Here is a 21,584-nt window from a genome sequence, read left to right on the forward strand (position 1 = left end):
GTGGATAAGGAACCAATAATGCCAGTCAAGTGGCTGGTAGGGGTAAAATGCCCACTTGTAGAAAAACAACGATAACATTTCCTCAGATGCTCAGATGTGGGTAACGGATTGTGCTTGTTTTCATCTGGAGGTTTCACAAATATTTCCAGATCATGAAATCCAACTGATTCTTTAATAAAATTATATGTTGTGCAAAACACGACACCTTTATTAAAATCATCGACTTCAAATTAAACGTTTAACAGCATATATCACAAAGGAATGACATGAATTCACTTATCGTATATTATTTAGATGTTTAACTTAATGAACAACAGTTTCACACTCTATTGGGACCATAATTCTGAATTCATTTAAAATACCTCATACCTTTAAATTCTTTACTTACAGGTTATGGTTTGTCTCTATCAAGCGGTGCATTTTACTTCAATTTTTGTGAAGAGTGCGTGGTAAGTTTGTGAATTTTGCTGTTTCCCATAAATAAATAATAATTATTTTTCTCCGAATGCAGATAGCAATACGGGTAGCGTTTACGCGGCCTGTTGTAGAACCGAGGAGGCCTGGTCAATTCCACCATTCATTTGTGCTTCAAAAATTCGTCACAGCTCTGAATTCTCAAAATTTGAAACTGATCCAGACTTGGACATTCAAGCCACCAGAACAATTTTGACAGTCGAACCAGAGCACCACTCGTTTTATGCAGCATCGTGACTAACGAAGGTACGACTTTCTTTATTATTTTTATTATTATAGCTGAGATTATAGCACCACAGCCAAAGATGCTACGTAGGATGGGTTTTTAGGATAAGAAAGAAGCGTATTCAAAAATCAACAGAACTTTTGTAAAACGGTCTACACTGATTGACGACCAATAAATAAAAATAAAACAAACGACCTTGGCAACGTATGCCCTGGTGGTTTCTAGCAACACTGCCATTTCAATCAAGATATGCGTTTCTCGATTAGGATTTGGCAGTTCAGTTGGCTTAAAATCAACCAGTCCACTCATTTCTTATCCTAGTGCTACGAAAAGCTCTAATCTGGATTTAGGAATTTGTTTCAAAGGTGGGACGGAGGTCCTTCGTCCTACTTTTTCTGTACGTAAGAGCTTCGTTATTTACTTGCAGATTAATTCATTGCCTTTGTGCACCGTGTTTTAAACGAACGGTCCTCCTCTGAATTTTATTTTTGTTACTTGAAATGAACATTCAAATTTCTTGGATTGTCTAAAACTAATGTAAAGCGTCAGATTGGTATGAGAGCTGAACTAGATATAGAGGCAAACCATGTTTATAATTTTATCCTGCAAGCATGAGATCAAACAATGAACCGAACGTAGGTACCTCCTCAACAAGTCAGGGTCAATTAGAGGAACACTTAGATCAAAAAGTGACACACTTACCCATTTTGTGCTACTTGCATCGGTGGATCTGATCCTATTGAATCAAGTGATGACCAAATAGTAAACACAATACTAGTTGGCGCCAGCATCAGTGGTTTAAAAATGCTTCGCGCTAATGGCATAGTTCCCCTGCCGAAGAGCATTCCATAATGGTGTCTTGGTTAGCTTTAGTTAGGCAATACTATTTGAAGAATTCATTGGTCAACAGGATCTTTTGAAGCCTTAAACACTTAATTCAACAAAATTAAGCAACACCACTTAGTTGATACACTACAGTGAGCACTTTCATTCATACAAAAGATGGTATGGAATTTTTTTAACTTGAAAATATTAACCTAAAATTACAATTTTAATTGACAACGAGAAAAAATTGCAGATCATTTCAAATGTGGGACTCATTAAATTCTCGTTTCGGCCCTAGCTATTCTACATAATACACTTTCAATCTACCAACTACCAATTTTCTCTGACCTGAAGTCGACTCTATCCTGGAGCACATATGTGAGAAGCCCCGTTAAAAGTACTGAACAAAGAATTCAGTACCCTTAAACTCCCACCACATTCCCTGCCAATCACATATGTGCTCCTGCCCTAGCTCCTAACTGATTGAAAACGCTTCTAAGGGTGGTATCACATTTCCCGGAGTTTCATTTCCTAAAATGGACCATTTACATGAAAGTAGGAAATCATGTGCATTCAAAATGGAAAATTTTATTTTTTATTCAAAATTTTGCTAATGGGAATATTGCCTTCTTTATTCAAATATCAAACTAAAGAATAACAAAAATAACAATAACAACGGAAAGAAAAAGAAAAACAAAAATAATCAAACAACGTAATGAACACTCAAAGAAGGAAATATTCCCATTTTAATCAAATTTTTAATAGCTTTGTTACGTTTTCGAAAACTAAAATATTAGTATGCTAATAAATAGGCCATTCTGAAATTAAAATCCGAGAAATTTTATACCACCCTTTTAACTAGCTACTATACATGAACGGTAAATTTGGAAGTACCTGACTAACAAGTTAAAAAGGAGCACATATGTGATAGGCCCCGTTAAATGTATTGAAAAGTCACCTCTCTATTTCTAATTTCGGTCCAAACCGATTTTCAATCAAATCAATTTATGATCAACCAGTTTCGATCGAAATTATCAAAAGGGATGACTTTTCATTACCTTTAAACTCCCACCACATTCCCTGCCAATCACATATGTGCTCCTGTCCTAGCTCCTATCAATCTACCTGATTCTTTTTCTATATATACCTATACTACATCAAAAACCCTAACACTGCTAAATACTCCGAAATGCGACGATCGAGCTCACGATAGTGGTCTTTCGAACTTCATAAACAAAACGATCTTCGATGAAAGCATTCTGCTACATCGATTGGTTTGCTTGGAAGCCATTCCCAATAGGTTTAGCCATCCAGGCACGGTCCCTAAACGAATTTTTTTCACCAAAAGGTCCCTATCCGGTGTTAATGGGTTCCGAGGAATTCTCGTAGAAAAGATGGTAGCTCGAAGTATTCGTTTGTACCCGGCTACAACATCTTTACTCGTCAGAAGACCTCGGAGAAGCTAATTAATTTTGATGAAATTCGTTGTACCACCAGCGAGCTCGATCCAAATAACAAAAATCAATACCAATCTGCTAGATGTAATTTGGAATTTCCAGCAAACCGAGGACCAGGGCCGAAACAAAAAATGTCAATCCTAAAGATTTCCAACCAAAAAGATTTTTTATCAAATTTGAATTTGGGCCACTAGCATTTTTCTGAAGCATCATAGTAGGCTGCTTCGGAACTGTCAAATTTTGATCTTCGGTTTGCATACCTTGATTTTCTCTCAAGGTACACCTCTCCCAAAACCCAGCATACATAAAGTTCAGCTGTGTTCGCTGTAATTTTGGGATAGTAGTTTGCGTAGAAACATCAGCAGTGGTCGGAACATACGTCACACGTTCCAAAATATCATGTTGTATCTTGGCGTATGTTTCAAATACTGCTAATGTCGTCTCGCATTCCTGTACCTTGGCAATACCTGCTACCAGAACCGAATCTACATCGGCTCTGTTATATCTAAATGCCTCACATAAAATTTGGGACTGACCTTCAAAAGCCACCCTATCTCCTAAATTCATATTTTTATCTAACTCTACACCTTCATAATTATTATCAAAATTCCCCTTACCAAAACCCGCCTTTGAGGCATCCGGAGTAGTTTCGTAACGGTATTCTTGAACTTCGCTCCCAATTCCCTCACCAATCAACTGTTTGCTAGTAGACGCTTTAAAAGGCCGTCGGATGTACTCACCGACCAGCGACCGTACATTATCGTATTCATCGGTCACCGGCAATCTTTTGAGAACCTCCCAACGATCCTGCGCTTTTGGCAGCTTCGGCTTTGAAGAAGCCGCCTTTATGCGCTGGTAAATGGCCGTAAGTGTGCCATCAGGGTCGGTTCTCATAAAGTTGGGCAAAGACACCGGTCTAACAATCCGACTGGACCGGGTCTTCCGAGCATCGCGACCGTTTTTCGCCTTGCTAGCAAACATGTTGAAAATCAATCCTACCTTGAAAAAATGGGAAGAGCGATCAAAAAGACGTCCGCTTGGAAACCACTTCAGAAGCCTCTTGTCGATTGTTAGCAGCAGCCTTCCTTATATAGGCTCTCGGCATGTGAAAATTTGGTTACGATGGTGTTGCTATGGTAGCGTCTGGAAGATGATGCGCAAGTGGGTGAAAATCATGAAAATCAAACTTTTTGATCAACGTAGGCGTGCATGTTTTCTTCTTCATTGAAGTGTCATTTTTTTTCACGACGGTCCTAGGTCAGATTCCTGTCGACTTATTTTATTTCCTTGTTATTGATGTTATTGCTATTGCTTAAGCTGATTGCTAACCATTTTTGTTTTATTTATAGGGAACGGATCAATCATCGGACCCAAGCTTGGACCCTGAAATTATTGAAGAGGAAAGAGTCCGACAGGCCAGTCTCTTTTGTGGTTCGACACTTGGGACGGAAGCAGAAGAGCCGCAGCGAGATCCAACAAGAGAGAACAAACTGTAATTATCAAGCCTAAGGGAAATCAACGTGCTGATGTGACAAATCAAGAATATTCTCTCGAAGATATATTCTGCTGCTTTTTCGGTCAAAAATGTTCGATGCATGGAGAACGGTAACGTTTCCGTACGGAAACAAGTGATCATGGATAAAAATCATTGGTCTGTCCGAAGATTTAAGTGCTGGTGAAATTGACCTCAAATTGAAAAAGCAAAACAATCTTCCGCTCTCCTCGGACATTTGAAACTTTGATCCTTTGATCAAGCTGCAACGCGTCTACCTGTAGAGTGGCTGAAGAAATCAATGTCTACCGCTACTTCAAATGTTCCATGTCTGGCCATACAGCATGTTCCTGAAACAACTCTACTTGCTGTCTCATATGTGCTGGTGATCATGAAGCAAAAGAATGTGAATCTACTTTCATAAAGTGTGTTAACTGTGAACTGGTGAACAAACTGCGTAACCTTGCAACTGATATATTCCTGGATCGAACTACATCGACTCTGGCACGCAACGATGTTGGTACTATGAAAGCCACCGATCCTCCCACCACAGTCCTGCCACTGTAGCCGTCGTTCAACAATCTTCCCGACCCTGTGTGTGGGATTGGATAAGTGGTCTTCCAACCTGAAACTGCAGGTGAGTACAAATATTTTCTGACGAGATCAACACTTAATTCGTTCTCCAGTTCCAGCGCTACGCCGATTGATCAACTATATTCTGTCAGCTTGACACTGGAACACAATGATGTTGGCACCATGGAAGCCCCTAATCTCTCTGCCACAGTCGGGCTATTCTACTTCCTGCTTTGTCAGGTAAGTTTAACAGTGGTATTATATAATATGTCTCGCCGAAGCCGGGAAGGATACTGCCCCTTATCTGAATGGTAACTACCTACTTCAGCCTGTTACTAAAGCAGCCCAAATGGAAATACCTGTTATCGAGGTGGGTACGCAAGGCCTGACTGACACCGTTGGTAGTCCGAATACTGCCATGCAGCTAAAACTAAATCTGCAGATTCGCCAATCCTCCGGGTGGTTTGATTCTGATGCAACCTTCGTTCACGTAGTTTAACTGGTTTTGCGCACGTCATCGATTTGTTTCTACGGGTGTCGGTTGGGTTTTGCTGACGTCTTTGCTGAGTGGTAGCCTCAAGCATGGGTTTGAATGGTCGGTCTTGGTGTAACGTATACATCCCTCCCGATTTTTCTACTTCCACGACTTGTGATGAAAGACATCGGATCTGCGTTGGCCACATCCGAGAAACTTGGACGTTCACCTACTGTTTGGTGATTATAATCAGTCTGGCCTATGCTGGACAAGTTTAGCAGATTAATTATGTTAACCGGACCTCGGACTTGATATTTGCTAATGCCGACAAAACACCTGAAGCTCTCATTGATGCTGATCCGTTTCATCCTTCAGTCTTTGTCAAACTTATCTGTCCGCCTCTTTGGACGATACAATGATGAAAGTGAGTTTGATTTTCACCGCGATGATTATGCTGGTCTGAATGAAGCTTTACGGACAACTCAGTACAGCTGTAGCTCTGTTCAACGGAATTTTTTGTCGCTTCTTTGCGAATATGTTCTTCGACCCAGACCGAAGCAGAAGCCATAACCATAACCATAAGATACGATATGGTTAGACGGGTATTCCTAAAAAGCTGTCACCTCGGAAAACTAATCCAGATCTTCTCTCTTTTCGTTTTCTATGTCTTATTACAAACCATACCGTGCATATGAATAACCGAGTGCTCTTTCCAGATGCTGAGATGCCTGACCTGTTATATGGAAGGATTATGCACGAGGAGCGATTCGAATCCCCCCAGTTTTGAAGACATTAAGAACTGATGTTCCATTGCCCTGGTCAGATGGCTGGTGGTGAAGGAAAACAATAAGTACATGGAAACCAGAAAAAACTGTAAGTATGCTCCGCTCTATTGTAGTATATATTTGTCCAAACTAGCTACTGAAAAGTGAATCAAATGCGCTTATACCTGAAATGCATGCAATGATATGGGCAAGTAGGAGACTCACGATTTAGCATGGAGGGTGTATGGGAGTCGTTCTACGGTTTTTTTTTTCGGGCATGTGGTTCATTTTCGATATTATAGTGTTAAGTGATCACCATGTCCCACTCACGTTCTGGAATGTGGCCTTAAGACCCCCTTCTGTCGCGCAAAATCAAAATCAAATTACCGGTCTAGGGATCTCCTTGACGGAAGCTCTGAGACATTATCCAGTAAAAGTCCTTTGGAATTCTTCTTGGATACTCCGAATAACATTAACACTCGCGTACTAGGAACAAATTTCAATAACGCAATTCGCGGTTGATCACAAACAGGAAGTTTTTAGGTTGAGAATCCTAAATAAACAGAGAGAGAGAGAGAGAGAGGTTACTTTTACCTTGAATCCTGATCAAGGAAAGGAGAAGGTCACAGAACTTTAGAGATTCATTCCGGAAGGCTTCAAACAACATTTAATGGAAGTTTCAAGACTGGTGGGTATGGGTGCTTTGTTTCGGATATCAGATTCAGATATGTGGAACAGATCATTTCGATAGCTAGTTTATTAATTTCCATAACGTATAAAACTTTTGATGACTTGAATATCTCGAATTTGCTGATGTGTAGGTCATGTGGATTTTCTTTCCTGGTTTATGTCCAGGCGTTAACTTATAAAAGGGTCAAGCCTTTTACAACCCCTTCCCCCGATAACAAGCATTATATTTTGTTTGATGTGTGCTACTCTGGCGCAAGTTGATTTCCAAAGTTGTCTTTAAACAACGGTATAACATTTTGATGTTGCAGAATTATGACAGATAAAGTGAATATAATTTGAGTTAACAGAATTTCAGGTTGCCTTTAACCTGTCAATGGGAAATCAATTTGATTGTTTCATAGTAACATACTTCAAACTCTTTTCCCGTTTACACAAGGTAAAGGGCTATATTTAAATTTGCCAAAATTATGGTACCATTTTCATAAATTTTATTATTCTGTGCCCTCTTTTCTTTCGCTGATGAATATTCCATATCGTCAGGTAATGATAGCCAATATGTTTCATTCACGTAGTCACCATTGCACATGTAACGACGGCAGTCACAAAATGGCAAATGAAATGAAAGTTGAAGACAAATTCGAAGTTCCACTGGGACGTAATAACTATGACTAATAAGACTCGGAAGTCGCGTACTGCTACAGCCGTCAATGATGTTGTCTAATGCCGCGTGTGAACGTTTGATTATTGGTGTGTAGATGAGATTCCATATAGGGGAATTTACGTATTCTCGTCAATCTAAGCAGCGTCCGCACTTCTATTAGCATTTTCACAGCGTCACGCACATATATGACGTGTCTGTTTGTTTCAATTCATCTGCTGCTTGCTTCTCTATCCATTCCAATCGACAGAATTATTCAAAACTGTTTGAAAGCGTTTTTACAACGCTCTAAATTTCTCAGGTGAGTGTGACTATTGTCGTCAGCCACTTTTTCTTCGGCAACCTTCCCATTAGAACTGCGTGTTAACCAGCTGTTCTATTATCGGCAACTAGAAATCAGCCCCATTTTGTAGTACGTATGCTTCATTTGAATAAAAATCTGGCATAACAGGATTGCTCGGTCCTACAAATATAATCAGATTGAAGCTGAAAGACTAAAGAATCGTTTGGATACATTCAGGGAAGTGGGTTGATGGTAAAACATAGTGAAATTAACGTTTAAATTTTGGTTGCCGAAAACAGTCAATGGGTGCCGAAGTCGACATTTACCCTATAATGTAAAATCTAAAACTTTGCCCATTTTGAATGAGAAATAAAATCTTAACTAGAGAAAATGGATGTAATGTCGGCCTAAAGGCCCCTAATTTGGGCCCATACATAAATTCAGCAATCGACTAAATTTTCAATAGCAACCAAAATTATCCATTAGTACCGTCCCAATGACGCGTTCAACTAGATAAAATGGATAAATAGCAGTCCCAATCTTATATCCATAGGCCAACATTAGAGCTATTTCTCCTATTATTAATTTTAAATGGAATGAAAATCTTATGAAAATATAATGAAATATGGCTTTCTTTTTATGTTTTCAGATCTATTTTAATACTCTCGCCCGCACGTCCCATTGCACTACAAATAAAATTCGCTTTCTAATCAGTCCCGACCAGGGTCCGGACACTGCATTTAGCATATGTGGATAAGGAACCAATAATGCCAGTCAAGTGGCTGGTAGGGGTAAAATGCCCACTTGTAGAAAAACAACGATAACATTTCCTCAGATGCTCAGATGTGGGTAACGGATTGTGCTTGTTTTCATCTGGAGGTTTCACAAATATTTCCAGATCATGAAATCCAACTGATTCTTTAATAAAATTATATGTTGTGCAAAACACGACACCTTTATTAAAATCATCGACTTCAAATTAAACGTTTAACAGCATATATCACAAAGGAATGACATGAATTCACTTATCGTATATTATTTAGATGTTTAACTTAATGAACAACAGTTTCACACTCTATTGGGACCATAATTCTGAATTCATTTAAAATACCTCATACCTTTAAATTCTTTACTTACAGGTTATGGTTTGTCTCTATCAAGCGGTGCATTTTACTTCAATTTTTGTGAAGAGTGCGTGGTAAGTTTGTGAATTTTGCTGTTTCCCATAAATAAATAATAATTATTTTTCTCCGAATGCAGATAGCAATACGGGTAGCGTTTACGCGGCCTGTTGTAGAACCGAGGAGGCCTGGTCAATTCCACCATTCATTTGTGCTTCAAAAATTCGTCACAGCTCTGAATTCTCAAAATTTGAAACTGATCCAGACTTGGACATTCAAGCCACCAGAACAATTTTGACAGTCGAACCAGAGCACCACTCGTTTTATGCAGCATCGTGACTAACGAAGGTACGACTTTCTTTATTATTTTTATTATTATAGCTGAGATTATAGCACCACAGCCAAAGATGCTACGTAGGATGGGTTTTTAGGATAAGAAAGAAGCGTATTCAAAAATCAACAGAACTTTTGTAAAACGGTCTACACTGATTGACGACCAATAAATAAAAATAAAACAAACGACCTTGGCAACGTATGCCCTGGTGGTTTCTAGCAACACTGCCATTTCAATCAAGATATGCGTTTCTCGATTAGGATTTGGCAGTTCAGTTGGCTTAAAATCAACCAGTCCACTCATTTCTTATCCTAGTGCTACGAAAAGCTCTAATCTGGATTTAGGAATTTGTTTCAAAGGTGGGACGGAGGTCCTTCGTCCTACTTTTTCTGTACGTAAGAGCTTCGTTATTTACTTGCAGATTAATTCATTGCCTTTGTGCACCGTGTTTTAAACGAACGGTCCTCCTCTGAATTTTATTTTTGTTACTTGAAATGAACATTCAAATTTCTTGGATTGTCTAAAACTAATGTAAAGCGTCAGATTGGTATGAGAGCTGAACTAGATATAGAGGCAAACCATGTTTATAATTTTATCCTGCAAGCATGAGATCAAACAATGAACCGAACGTAGGTACCTCCTCAACAAGTCAGGGTCAATTAGAGGAACACTTAGATCAAAAAGTGACACACTTACCCATTTTGTGCTACTTGCATCGGTGGATCTGATCCTATTGAATCAAGTGATGACCAAATAGTAAACACAATACTAGTTGGCGCCAGCATCAGTGGTTTAAAAATGCTTCGCGCTAATGGCATAGTTCCCCTGCCGAAGAGCATTCCATAATGGTGTCTTGGTTAGCTTTAGTTAGGCAATACTATTTGAAGAATTCATTGGTCAACAGGATCTTTTGAAGCCTTAAACACTTAATTCAACAAAATTGAGCAACACCACTTAGTTGATACACTACAGTGAGCACTTTCATTCATACAAAAGATGGTATGGATTTTTTTAACTTGAAAATATTAACCTAAAATTACAATTTTAATTGACAACGAGAAAAAATTGCAGATCATTTCAAATGTGGGACTCATTAAATTCTCGTTTCGGCCCTAGCTATTCTACATAATACACTTTCAATCTACCAACTACCAATTTTCTCTGACCTGAAGTCGACTCTATCCTGGAGCACATATGTGAGAAGCCCCGTTAAAAGTACTGAACAAAGAATTCAGTACCCTTAAACTCCCACCACATTCCCTGCCAATCACATATGTGCTCCTGCCCTAGCTCCTAACTGATTGAAAACGCTTCTAAGGGTGGTATCACATTTCCCGGAGTTTCATTTCCTAAAATGGACCATTTACATGAAAGTAGGAAATCATGTGCATTCAAAATGGAAAATTTTATTTTTTATTCAAAATTTTGCTAATGGGAATATTGCCTTCTTTATTCAAATATCAAACTAAAGAATAACAAAAATAACAATAACAACGGAAAGAAAAAGAAAAACAAAAATAATCAAACAACGTAATGAACACTCAAAGAAGGAAATATTCCCATTTTAATCAAATTTTTAATAGCTTTGTTACGTTTTCGAAAACTAAAATATTAGTATGCTAATAAATAGGCCATTCTGAAATTAAAATCCGAGAAATTTTATACCACCCTTTTAACTAGCTACTATACATGAACGGTAAATTTGGAAGTACCTGACTAACAAGTTAAAAAGGAGCACATATGTGATAGGCCCCGTTAAATGTATTGAAAAGTCACCTCTCTATTTCTAATTTCGGTCCAAACCGATTTTCAATCAAATCAATTTATGATCAACCAGTTTCGATCGAAATTATCAAAAGGGATGACTTTTCATTACCTTTAAACTCCCACCACATTCCCTGCCAATCACATATGTGCTCCTGTCCTAGCTCCTATCAATCTACCTGATTCTTTTTCTATATATACCTATACTACATCAAAAACCCTAACACTGCTAAATACTCCGAAATGCGACGATCGAGCTCACGATAGTGGTCTTTCGAACTTCATAAACAAAACGATCTTCGATGAAAGCATTCTGCTACATCGATTGGTTTGCTTGGAAGCCATTCCCAATAGGTTTAGCCATCCAGGCACGGTCCCTAAACGAATTTTTTTCACCAAAAGGTCCCTATCCGGTGTTAATGGGTTCCGAGGAATTCTCGTAGAAAAGATGGTAGCTCGAAGTATTCGTTTGTACCCGGCTACAACATCTTTACTCGTCAGAAGACCTCGGAGAAGCTAATTAATTTTGATGAAATTCGTTGTACCACCAGCGAGCTCGATCCAAATAACAAAAATCAATACCAATCTGCTAGATGTAATTTGGAATTTCCAGCAAACCGAGGACCAGGGCCGAAACAAAAAATGTCAATCCTAAAGATTTCCAACCAAAAAGATTTTTTATCAAATTTGAATTTGGGCCACTAGCATTTTTCTGAAGCATCATAGTAGGCTGCTTCGGAACTGTCAAATTTTGATCTTCGGTTTGCATACCTTGATTTTCTCTCAAGGTACACCTCTCCCAAAACCCAGCATACATAAAGTTCAGCTGTGTTCGCTGTAATTTTGGGATAGTAGTTTGCGTAGAAACATCAGCAGTGGTCGGAACATACGTCACACGTTCCAAAATATCATGTTGTATCTTGGCGTATGTTTCAAATACTGCTAATGTCGTCTCGCATTCCTGTACCTTGGCAATACCTGCTACCAGAACCGAATCTACATCGGCTCTGTTATATCTAAATGCCTCACATAAAATTTGGGACTGACCTTCAAAAGCCACCCTATCTCCTAAATTCATATTTTTATCTAACTCTACACCTTCATAATTATTATCAAAATTCCCCTTACCAAAACCCGCCTTTGAGGCATCCGGAGTAGTTTCGTAACGGTATTCTTGAACTTCGCTCCCAATTCCCTCACCAATCAACTGTTTGCTAGTAGACGCTTTAAAAGGCCGTCGGATGTACTCACCGACCAGCGACCGTACATTATCGTATTCATCGGTCACCGGCAATCTTTTGAGAACCTCCCAACGATCCTGCGCTTTTGGCAGCTTCGGCTTTGAAGAAGCCGCCTTTATGCGCTGGTAAATGGCCGTAAGTGTGCCATCAGGGTCGGTTCTCATAAAGTTGGGCAAAGACACCGGTCTAACAATCCGACTGGACCGGGTCTTCCGAGCATCGCGACCGTTTTTCGCCTTGCTAGCAAACATGTTGAAAATCAATCCTACCTTGAAAAAATGGGAAGAGCGATCAAAAAGACGTCCGCTTGGAAACCACTTCAGAAGCCTCTTGTCGATTGTTAGCAGCAGCCTTCCTTATATAGGCTCTCGGCATGTGAAAATTTGGTTACGATGGTGTTGCTATGGTAGCGTCTGGAAGATGATGCGCAAGTGGGTGAAAATCATGAAAATCAAACTTTTTGATCAACGTAGGCGTGCATGTTTTCTTCTTCATTGAAGTGTCATTTTTTTTCACGACGGTCCTAGGTCAGATTCCTGTCGACTTATTTTATTTCCTTGTTATTGATGTTATTGCTATTGCTTAAGCTGATTGCTAACCATTTTTGTTTTATTTATAGGGAACGGATCAATCATCGGACCCAAGCTTGGACCCTGAAATTATTGAAGAGGAAAGAGTCCGACAGGCCAGTCTCTTTTGTGGTTCGACACTTGGGACGGAAGCAGAAGAGCCGCAGCGAGATCCAACAAGAGAGAACAAACTGTAATTATCAAGCCTAAGGGAAATCAACGTGCTGATGTGACAAATCAAGAATATTCTCTCGAAGATATATTCTGCTGCTTTTTCGGTCAAAAATGTTCGATGCATGGAGAACGGTAACGTTTCCGTACGGAAACAAGTGATCATGGATAAAAATCATTGGTCTGTCCGAAGATTTAAGTGCTGGTGAAATTGACCTCAAATTGAAAAAGCAAAACAATCTTCCGCTCTCCTCGGACATTTGAAACTTTGATCCTTTGATCAAGCTGCAACGCGTCTACCTGTAGAGTGGCTGAAGAAATCAATGTCTACCGCTACTTCAAATGTTCCATGTCTGGCCATACAGCATGTTCCTGAAACAACTCTACTTGCTGTCTCATATGTGCTGGTGATCATGAAGCAAAAGAATGTGAATCTACTTTCATAAAGTGTGTTAACTGTGAACTGGTGAACAAACTGCGTAACCTTGCAACTGATATATTCCTGGATCGAACTACATCGACTCTGGCACGCAACGATGTTGGTACTATGAAAGCCACCGATCCTCCCACCACAGTCCTGCCACTGTAGCCGTCGTTCAACAATCTTCCCGACCCTGTGTGTGGGATTGGATAAGTGGTCTTCCAACCTGAAACTGCAGGTGAGTACAAATATTTTCTGACGAGATCAACACTTAATTCGTTCTCCAGTTCCAGCGCTACGCCGATTGATCAACTATATTCTGTCAGCTTGACACTGGAACACAATGATGTTGGCACCATGGAAGCCCCTAATCTCTCTGCCACAGTCGGGCTATTCTACTTCCTGCTTTGTCAGGTAAGTTTAACAGTGGTATTATATAATATGTCTCGCCGAAGCCGGGAAGGATACTGCCCCTTATCTGAATGGTAACTACCTACTTCAGCCTGTTACTAAAGCAGCCCAAATGGAAATACCTGTTATCGAGGTGGGTACGCAAGGCCTGACTGACACCGTTGGTAGTCCGAATACTGCCATGCAGCTAAAACTAAATCTGCAGATTCGCCAATCCTCCGGGTGGTTTGATTCTGATGCAACCTTCGTTCACGTAGTTTAACTGGTTTTGCGCACGTCATCGATTTGTTTCTACGGGTGTCGGTTGGGTTTTGCTGACGTCTTTGCTGAGTGGTAGCCTCAAGCATGGGTTTGAATGGTCGGTCTTGGTGTAACGTATACATCCCTCCCGATTTTTCTACTTCCACGACTTGTGATGAAAGACATCGGATCTGCGTTGGCCACATCCGAGAAACTTGGACGTTCACCTACTGTTTGGTGATTATAATCAGTCTGGCCTATGCTGGACAAGTTTAGCAGATTAATTATGTTAACCGGACCTCGGACTTGATATTTGCTAATGCCGACAAAACACCTGAAGCTCTCATTGATGCTGATCCGTTTCATCCTTCAGTCTTTGTCAAACTTATCTGTCCGCCTCTTTGGACGATACAATGATGAAAGTGAGTTTGATTTTCACCGCGATGATTATGCTGGTCTGAATGAAGCTTTACGGACAACTCAGTACAGCTGTAGCTCTGTTCAACGGAATTTTTTGTCGCTTCTTTGCGAATATGTTCTTCGACCCAGACCGAAGCAGAAGCCATAACCATAACCATAAGATACGATATGGTTAGACGGGTATTCCTAAAAAGCTGTCACCTCGGAAAACTAATCCAGATCTTCTCTCTTTTCGTTTTCTATGTCTTATTACAAACCATACCGAGCATATGAATAACCGAGTGCTCTTTCCAGATGCTGAGATGCCTGACCTGTTATATGGAAGGATTATGCACGAGGAGCGATTCGAATCCCCCCAGTTTTGAAGACATTAAGAACTGATGTTCCATTGCCCTGGTCAGATGGCTGGTGGTGAAGGAAAACAATAAGTACATGGAAACCAGAAAAAACTGTAAGTATGCTCCGCTCTATTGTAGTATATATTTGTCCAAACTAGCTACTGAAAAGTGAATCAAATGCGCTTATACCTGAAATGCATGCAATGATATGGGCAAGTAGGAGACTCACGATTTAGCATGGAGGGTGTATGGGAGTCGTTCTACGGTTTTTTTTTTCGGGCATGTGGTTCATTTTCGATATTATAGTGTTAAGTGATCACCATGTCCCACTCACGTTCTGGAATGTGGCCTTAAGACCCCCTTCTGTCGCGCAAAATCAAAATCAAATTACCGGTCTAGGGATCTCCTTGACGGAAGCTCTGAGACATTATCCAGTAAAAGTCCTTTGGAATTCTTCTTGGATACTCCGAATAACATTAACACTCGCGTACTAGGAACAAATTTCAATAACGCAATTCGCGGTTGATCACAAACAGGAAGTTTTTAGGTTGAGAATCCTAAATAAACAGAGAGAGAGAGAGAGAGAGGTTACTTTTACCTTGAATCCTGATCAAGGAAAGGAGAAGGTCACAGAACTTTAGAGATTCATTCCGGAAGGCTTCAAACAACATTTAATGGAAGTTTCAAGACTGGTGGGTATGGGTGCTTTGTTTCGGATATCAGATTCAGATATGTGGAACAGATCATTTCGATAGCTAGTTTATTAATTTCCATAACGTATAAAACTTTTGATGACTTGAATATCTCGAATTTGCTGATGTGTAGGTCATGTGGATTTTCTTTCCTGGTTTATGTCCAGGCGTTAACTTATAAAAGGGTCAAGCCTTTTACAACCCCTTCCCCCGATAACAAGCATTATATTTTGTTTGATGTGTGCTACTCTGGCGCAAGTTGATTTCCAAAGTTGTCTTTAAACAACGGTATAACATTTTGATGTTGCAGAATTATGACAGATAAAGTGAATATAATTTGAGTTAACAGAATTTCAGGTTGCCTTTAACCTGTCAATGGGAAATCAATTTGATTGTTTCATAGTAACATACTTCAAACTCTTTTCCAACACAAGGTAAAGGGCTATATTTAAATTTGCCAAAATTATGGTACCATTTTCATAAATTTTATTATTCTGTGCCCTCTTTTCTTTCGCTGATGAATATTCCATATCGTCAGGTAATGATAGCCAATATGTTTCATTCACGTAGTCACCATTGCACATGTAACGACGGCAGTCACAAAATGGCAAATGAAATGAAAGTTGAAGACAAATTCGAAGTTCCACTGGGACGTAATAACTATGACTAATAAGACTCGGAAGTCGCGTACTGCTACAGCCGTCAATGATGTTGTCTAATGCCGCGTGTGAACGTTTGATTATTGGTGTGTAGATGAGATTCCATATATAATGTAAAATCTAAAACTTTGCCCATTTTGAATGAGAAATAAAATCTTAACTAGAGAAAATGGATGTAATGTCGGCCTAAAGGCCCCTAATTTGGGCCCATACATAAATTCAGCAATCGACTAAATTTTCAATAGCAACCAAAATTATCCATTAGTACCGTCCCAATGACGCGTTCAACTAGATAAAATGGATAAATAGCAGTCCCAATCTTATATCCATAGGCCAACATTAGAGCTATTTCTCCTATTATTAATTTTAAATGGAATGAAAATCTTATGAAAATATAATGAAATATGGCTTTCTTTTTATGTTTTCAGATCTATTTTAATACTCTCGCCCGCACGTCCCATTGCACTACAAATAAAATTCGCTTTCTAATCAGTCCCGACCAGGGTCCGGAAGGAACGCTATTACATTACATTGAACTTGCACCATGCTTCCGTCAAACCACTGTTGACACTGCATTTAGCATATGTGGGTAAGGAACCAATAATGCCAGTCAAGTGGCTGGTAGGGGTAAAATGCCCACTTGTAGAAAAACAACGATAACATTTCCTCAGATGCTCAGATGTGGGTAACGGATTGTGCTTGTTTTCATCTGGAGGTTTCACAAATATTTCCAGATCATGAAATCCAACTGATTCTTTAATAAAATTATATGTTGTGCAAAACACGACACCTTTATTAAAATCATCGACTTCAAATTAAACGTTTAACAGCATATATCACAAAGGAATGACATGAATTCACTTATCGTATATTATTTAGATGTTTAACTTAATGAACAACAGTTTCACACTCTATTGGGACCATAATTCTGAATTCATTTAAAATACCTCATACCTTTAAATTCTTTACTTACAGGTTATGGTTTGTCTCTATCAAGCGGTGCATTTTACTTCAATTTTTGTGAAGAGTGCGTGGTAAGTTTGTGAATTTTGCTGTTTCCCATAAATAAATAATAATTATTTTTCTCCGAATGCAGATAGCAATACGGGTAGCGTTTACGCGGCCTGTTGTAGAACCGAGGAGGCCTGGTCAATTCCACCATTCATTTGTGCTTCAAAAATTCGTCACAGCTCTGAATTCTCAAAATTTGAAACTGATCCAGACTTGGACATTCAAGCCACCAGAACAATTTTGACAGTCGAACCAGAGCACCACTCGTTTTATGCAGCATCGTGACTAACGAAGGTACGACTTTCTTTATTATTTTTATTATTATAGCTGAGATTATAGCACCACAGCCAAAGATGCTACGTAGGATGGGTTTTTAGGATAAGAAAGAAGCGTATTCAAAAATCAACAGAACTTTTGTAAAACGGTCTACACTGATTGACGACCAATAAATAAAAATAAAACAAACGACCTTGGCAACGTATGCCCTGGTGGTTTCTAGCAACACTGCCATTTCAATCAAGATATGCGTTTCTCGATTAGGATTTGGCAGTTCAGTTGGCTTAAAATCAACCAGTCCACTCATTTCTTATCCTAGTGCTACGAAAAGCTCTAATCTGGATTTAGGAATTTGTTTCAAAGGTGGGACGGAGGTCCTTCGTCCTACTTTTTCTGTACGTAAGAGCTTCGTTATTTACTTGCAGATTAATTCATTGCCTTTGTGCACCGTGTTTTAAACGAACGGTCCTCCTCTGAATTTTATTTTTGTTACTTGAAATGAACATTCAAATTTCTTGGATTGTCTAAAACTAATGTAAAGCGTCAGATTGGTATGAGAGCTGAACTAGATATAGAGGCAAACCATGTTTATAATTTTATCCTGCAAGCATGAGATCAAACAATGAACCGAACGTAGGTACCTCCTCAACAAGTCAGGGTTAATTAGAGGAACACTTAGATCAAAAAGTGACACACTTACCCATTTTGTGCTACTTGCATCGGTGGATCTGATCCTATTGAATCAAGTGATGACCAAATAGTAAACACAATACTAGTTGGCGCCAGCATCAGTGGTTTAAAAATGCTTCGCGCTAATGGCATAGTTCCCCTGCCGAAGAGCATTCCATAATGGTGTCTTGGTTAGCTTTAGTTAGGCAATACTATTTGAAGAATTCATTGGTCAACAGGATCTTTTGAAGCCTTAAACACTTAATTCAACCAAATTGAGCAACACCACTTAGTTGATACACTACAGTGAGCACTTTCATTCATACAAAAGATGGTATGGATTTTTTTAACTTGAAAATATTAACCTAAAATTACAATTTTAATTGACAACGAGAAAAAATTGCAGATCATTTCAAATGTGGGACTCATTAAATTCTCGTTTCGGCCCTAGCTATTCTACATAATACACTTTCAATCTACCAACTACCAATTTTCTCTGACCTGAAGTCGACTCTATCCTGGAGCACATATGTGAGAAGCCCCGTTAAAAGTACTGAACAAAGAATTCAGTACCCTTAAACTCCCACCACATTCCCTGCCAATCACATATGTGCTCCTGCCCTAGCTCCTAACTGATTGAAAACGCTTCTAAGGGTGGTATCACATTTCCCGGAGTTTCATTTCCTAAAATGGACCATTTACATGAAAGTAGGAAATCATGTGCATTCAAAATGGAAAATTTTATTTTTTATTCAAAATTTTGCTAATGGGAATATTGCCTTCTTTATTCAAATATCAAACTAAAGAATAACAAAAATAACAATAACAACGGAAAGAAAAAGAAAAACAAAAATAATCAAACAACGTAATGAACACTCAAAGAAGGAAATATTCCCATTTTAATCAAATTTTTAATAGCTTTGTTACGTTTTCGAAAACTAAAATATTAGTATGCTAATAAATAGGCCATTCTGAAATTAAAATCCGAGAAATTTTATACCACCCTTTTAACTAGCTACTATACATGAACGGTAAATTTGGAAGTACCTGACTAACAAGTTAAAAAGGAGCACATATGTGATAGGCCCCGTTAAATGTATTGAAAAGTCACCTCTCTATTTCTAATTTCGGTCCAAACCGATTTTCAATCAAATCAATTTATGATCAACCAGTTTCGATCGAAATTATCAAAAGGGATGACTTTTCATTACCTTTAAACTCCCACCACATTCCCTGCCAATCACATATGTGCTCCTGTCCTAGCTCCTATCAATCTACCTGATTCTTTCTTTTTCTATATATACCTATTATACTACATCAAAAACCCTAACACTGCTAAATACTCCGGAATGCGACGATCGAGCTCACGATAGTGGTCTTTCGAACTTCATAAACAAAACGATCTTCGATGAAAGCATTCTGCTACATCGATTGGTTTGCTTGGAAGCCATTCCCAATAGGTTTAGCCATCCAGGCACGGTCCCTAAACGAATTTTTTTCACCAAAAGGTCCCTATCCGGTGTTAATGGGTTCCGAGGAATTCTCGTAGAAAAGATGGTAGCTCGAAGTATTCGTTTGTACCCGGCTACAACATCTTTACTCGTCAGAAGACCTCGGAGAAGCTAATTAATTTTGATGAAATTCGTTGTACCACCAGCGAGCTCGATCCAAATAACAAAAATCAATACCAATCTGCTAGATGTAATTTGGAATTTCCAGCAAACCGAGGACCAGGGCCGAAACAAAAAATGTCAATCCTAAAGATTTCCAACCAAAAAGATTTTTTATCAAATTTGAATTTGGGCCACTAGCATTTTTCTGAAGCATCATAGTAGGCTGCTTCGGAACTGTCAAATTTTGATCTTCGGTTTGCATACCTTGATTTTCTCTCAAGGTACACCTCTCCCAAAACCCAGCATACATAAAGTTCAGCTGTGTTCGCTGTAATTTTGGGATAGTAGTTTGCGTAGAAACATCAGCAGTGGTCGGAACATACGTCACACGTTCCAAAATATCATGTTGTATCTTGGCGTATGTTTCAAATACTGCTAATGTCGTCTCGCATTCCTGTACCTTGGCAATACCTGCTACCAGAACCGAATCTACATCGGCTCTGTTATATCTAAATGCCTCACATAAAATTTGGGACTGACCTTCAAAAGCCACCCTATCTCCTAAATTCATATTTTTATCTAACTCTACACCTTCATAATTATTATCAAAATTCCCCTTACCAAAACCCGCCTTTGAGGCATCCGGAGTAGTTTCGTAACGGTATTCTTGAACTTCGCTCCCAATTCCCTCACCAATCAACTGTTTGCTAGTAGACGCTTTAAAAGGCCGTCGGATGTACTCACCGACCAGCGACCGTACATTATCGTATTCATCGGTCACCGGCAATCTTTTGAGAACCTCCCAACGATCCTGCGCTTTTGGCAGCTTCGGCTTTGAAGAAGCCGCCTTTATGCGCTGGTAAATGGCCGTAAGTGTGCCATCAGGGTCGGTTCTCATAAAGTTGGGCAAAGACACCGGTCTAACAATCCGACTGGACCGGGTCTTCCGAGCATCGCGACCGTTTTTCGCCTTGCTAGCAAACATGTTGAAAATCAATCCTACCTTGAAAAAATGGGAAGAGCGATCAAAAAGACGTCCGCTTGGAAACCACTTCAGAAGCCTCTTGTCGATTGTTAGCAGCAGCCTTCCTTATATAGGCTCTCGGCATGTGAAAATTTGGTTACGATGGTGTTGCTATGGTAGCGTCTGGAAGATGATGCGCAAGTGGGTGAAAATCATGAAAATCAAACTTTTTGATCAACGTAGGCGTGCATGTTTTCTTCTTCATTGAAGTGTCATTTTTTTTCACGACGGTCCTAGGTCAGATTCCTGTCGACTTATTTTATTTCCTTGTTATTGATGTTATTGCTATTGCTTAAGCTGATTGCTAACCATTTTTGTTTTATTTATAGGGAACGGATCAATCATCGGACCCAAGCTTGGACCCTGAAATTATTGAAGAGGAAAGAGTCCGACAGGCCAGTCTCTTTTGTGGTTCGACACTTGGGACGGAAGCAGAAGAGCCGCAGCGAGATCCAACAAGAGAGAACAAACTGTAATTATCAAGCCTAAGGGAAATCAACGTGCTGATGTGACAAATCAAGAATATTCTCTCGAAGATATATTCTGCTGCTTTTTCGGTCAAAAATGTTCGATGCATGGAGAACGGTAACGTTTCCGTACGGAAACAAGTGATCATGGATAAAAATCATTGGTCTGTCCGAAGATTTAAGTGCTGGTGAAATTGACCTCAAATTGAAAAAGCAAAACAATCTT

The 21,584-nt window shown here is 39.3% G+C and overlaps 2 long non-coding RNA genes across 2 annotated transcripts; both read left to right on the forward strand.

Annotated features, from left to right (window-relative positions):
* The first annotated feature begins 527 nt into the window (after positions 1 to 527).
* LOC135711454 (uncharacterized) lies at positions 528 to 8,620 on the forward strand. Its single transcript, XR_010518487.1, has 5 exons — positions 528 to 720; positions 4,332 to 5,111; positions 5,161 to 5,287; positions 6,239 to 6,395; positions 8,567 to 8,620. It is a non-coding gene; the product is annotated as an uncharacterized LOC135711454 (long non-coding RNA).
* Positions 8,621 to 9,193: 573 nt separating this feature from the next.
* LOC135711455 (uncharacterized) lies at positions 9,194 to 17,156 on the forward strand. The gene is made up of 5 exons (XR_010518488.1): positions 9,194 to 9,386; positions 12,997 to 13,776; positions 13,826 to 13,952; positions 14,904 to 15,060; positions 16,727 to 17,156. It is a non-coding gene; the product is annotated as an uncharacterized LOC135711455 (long non-coding RNA).
* Positions 17,157 to 21,584: the final 4,428 nt, after the last annotated feature.

Source organism: Ochlerotatus camptorhynchus, unplaced genomic scaffold (genome assembly GCF_037179485.1).
Source record: "Ochlerotatus camptorhynchus isolate MF236.1 unplaced genomic scaffold, CSIRO-AGI_Acam_v1.1 ptg000433l, whole genome shotgun sequence".
NCBI classification, from domain to species: domain Eukaryota; kingdom Metazoa; phylum Arthropoda; class Insecta; order Diptera; family Culicidae; genus Ochlerotatus; species Ochlerotatus camptorhynchus.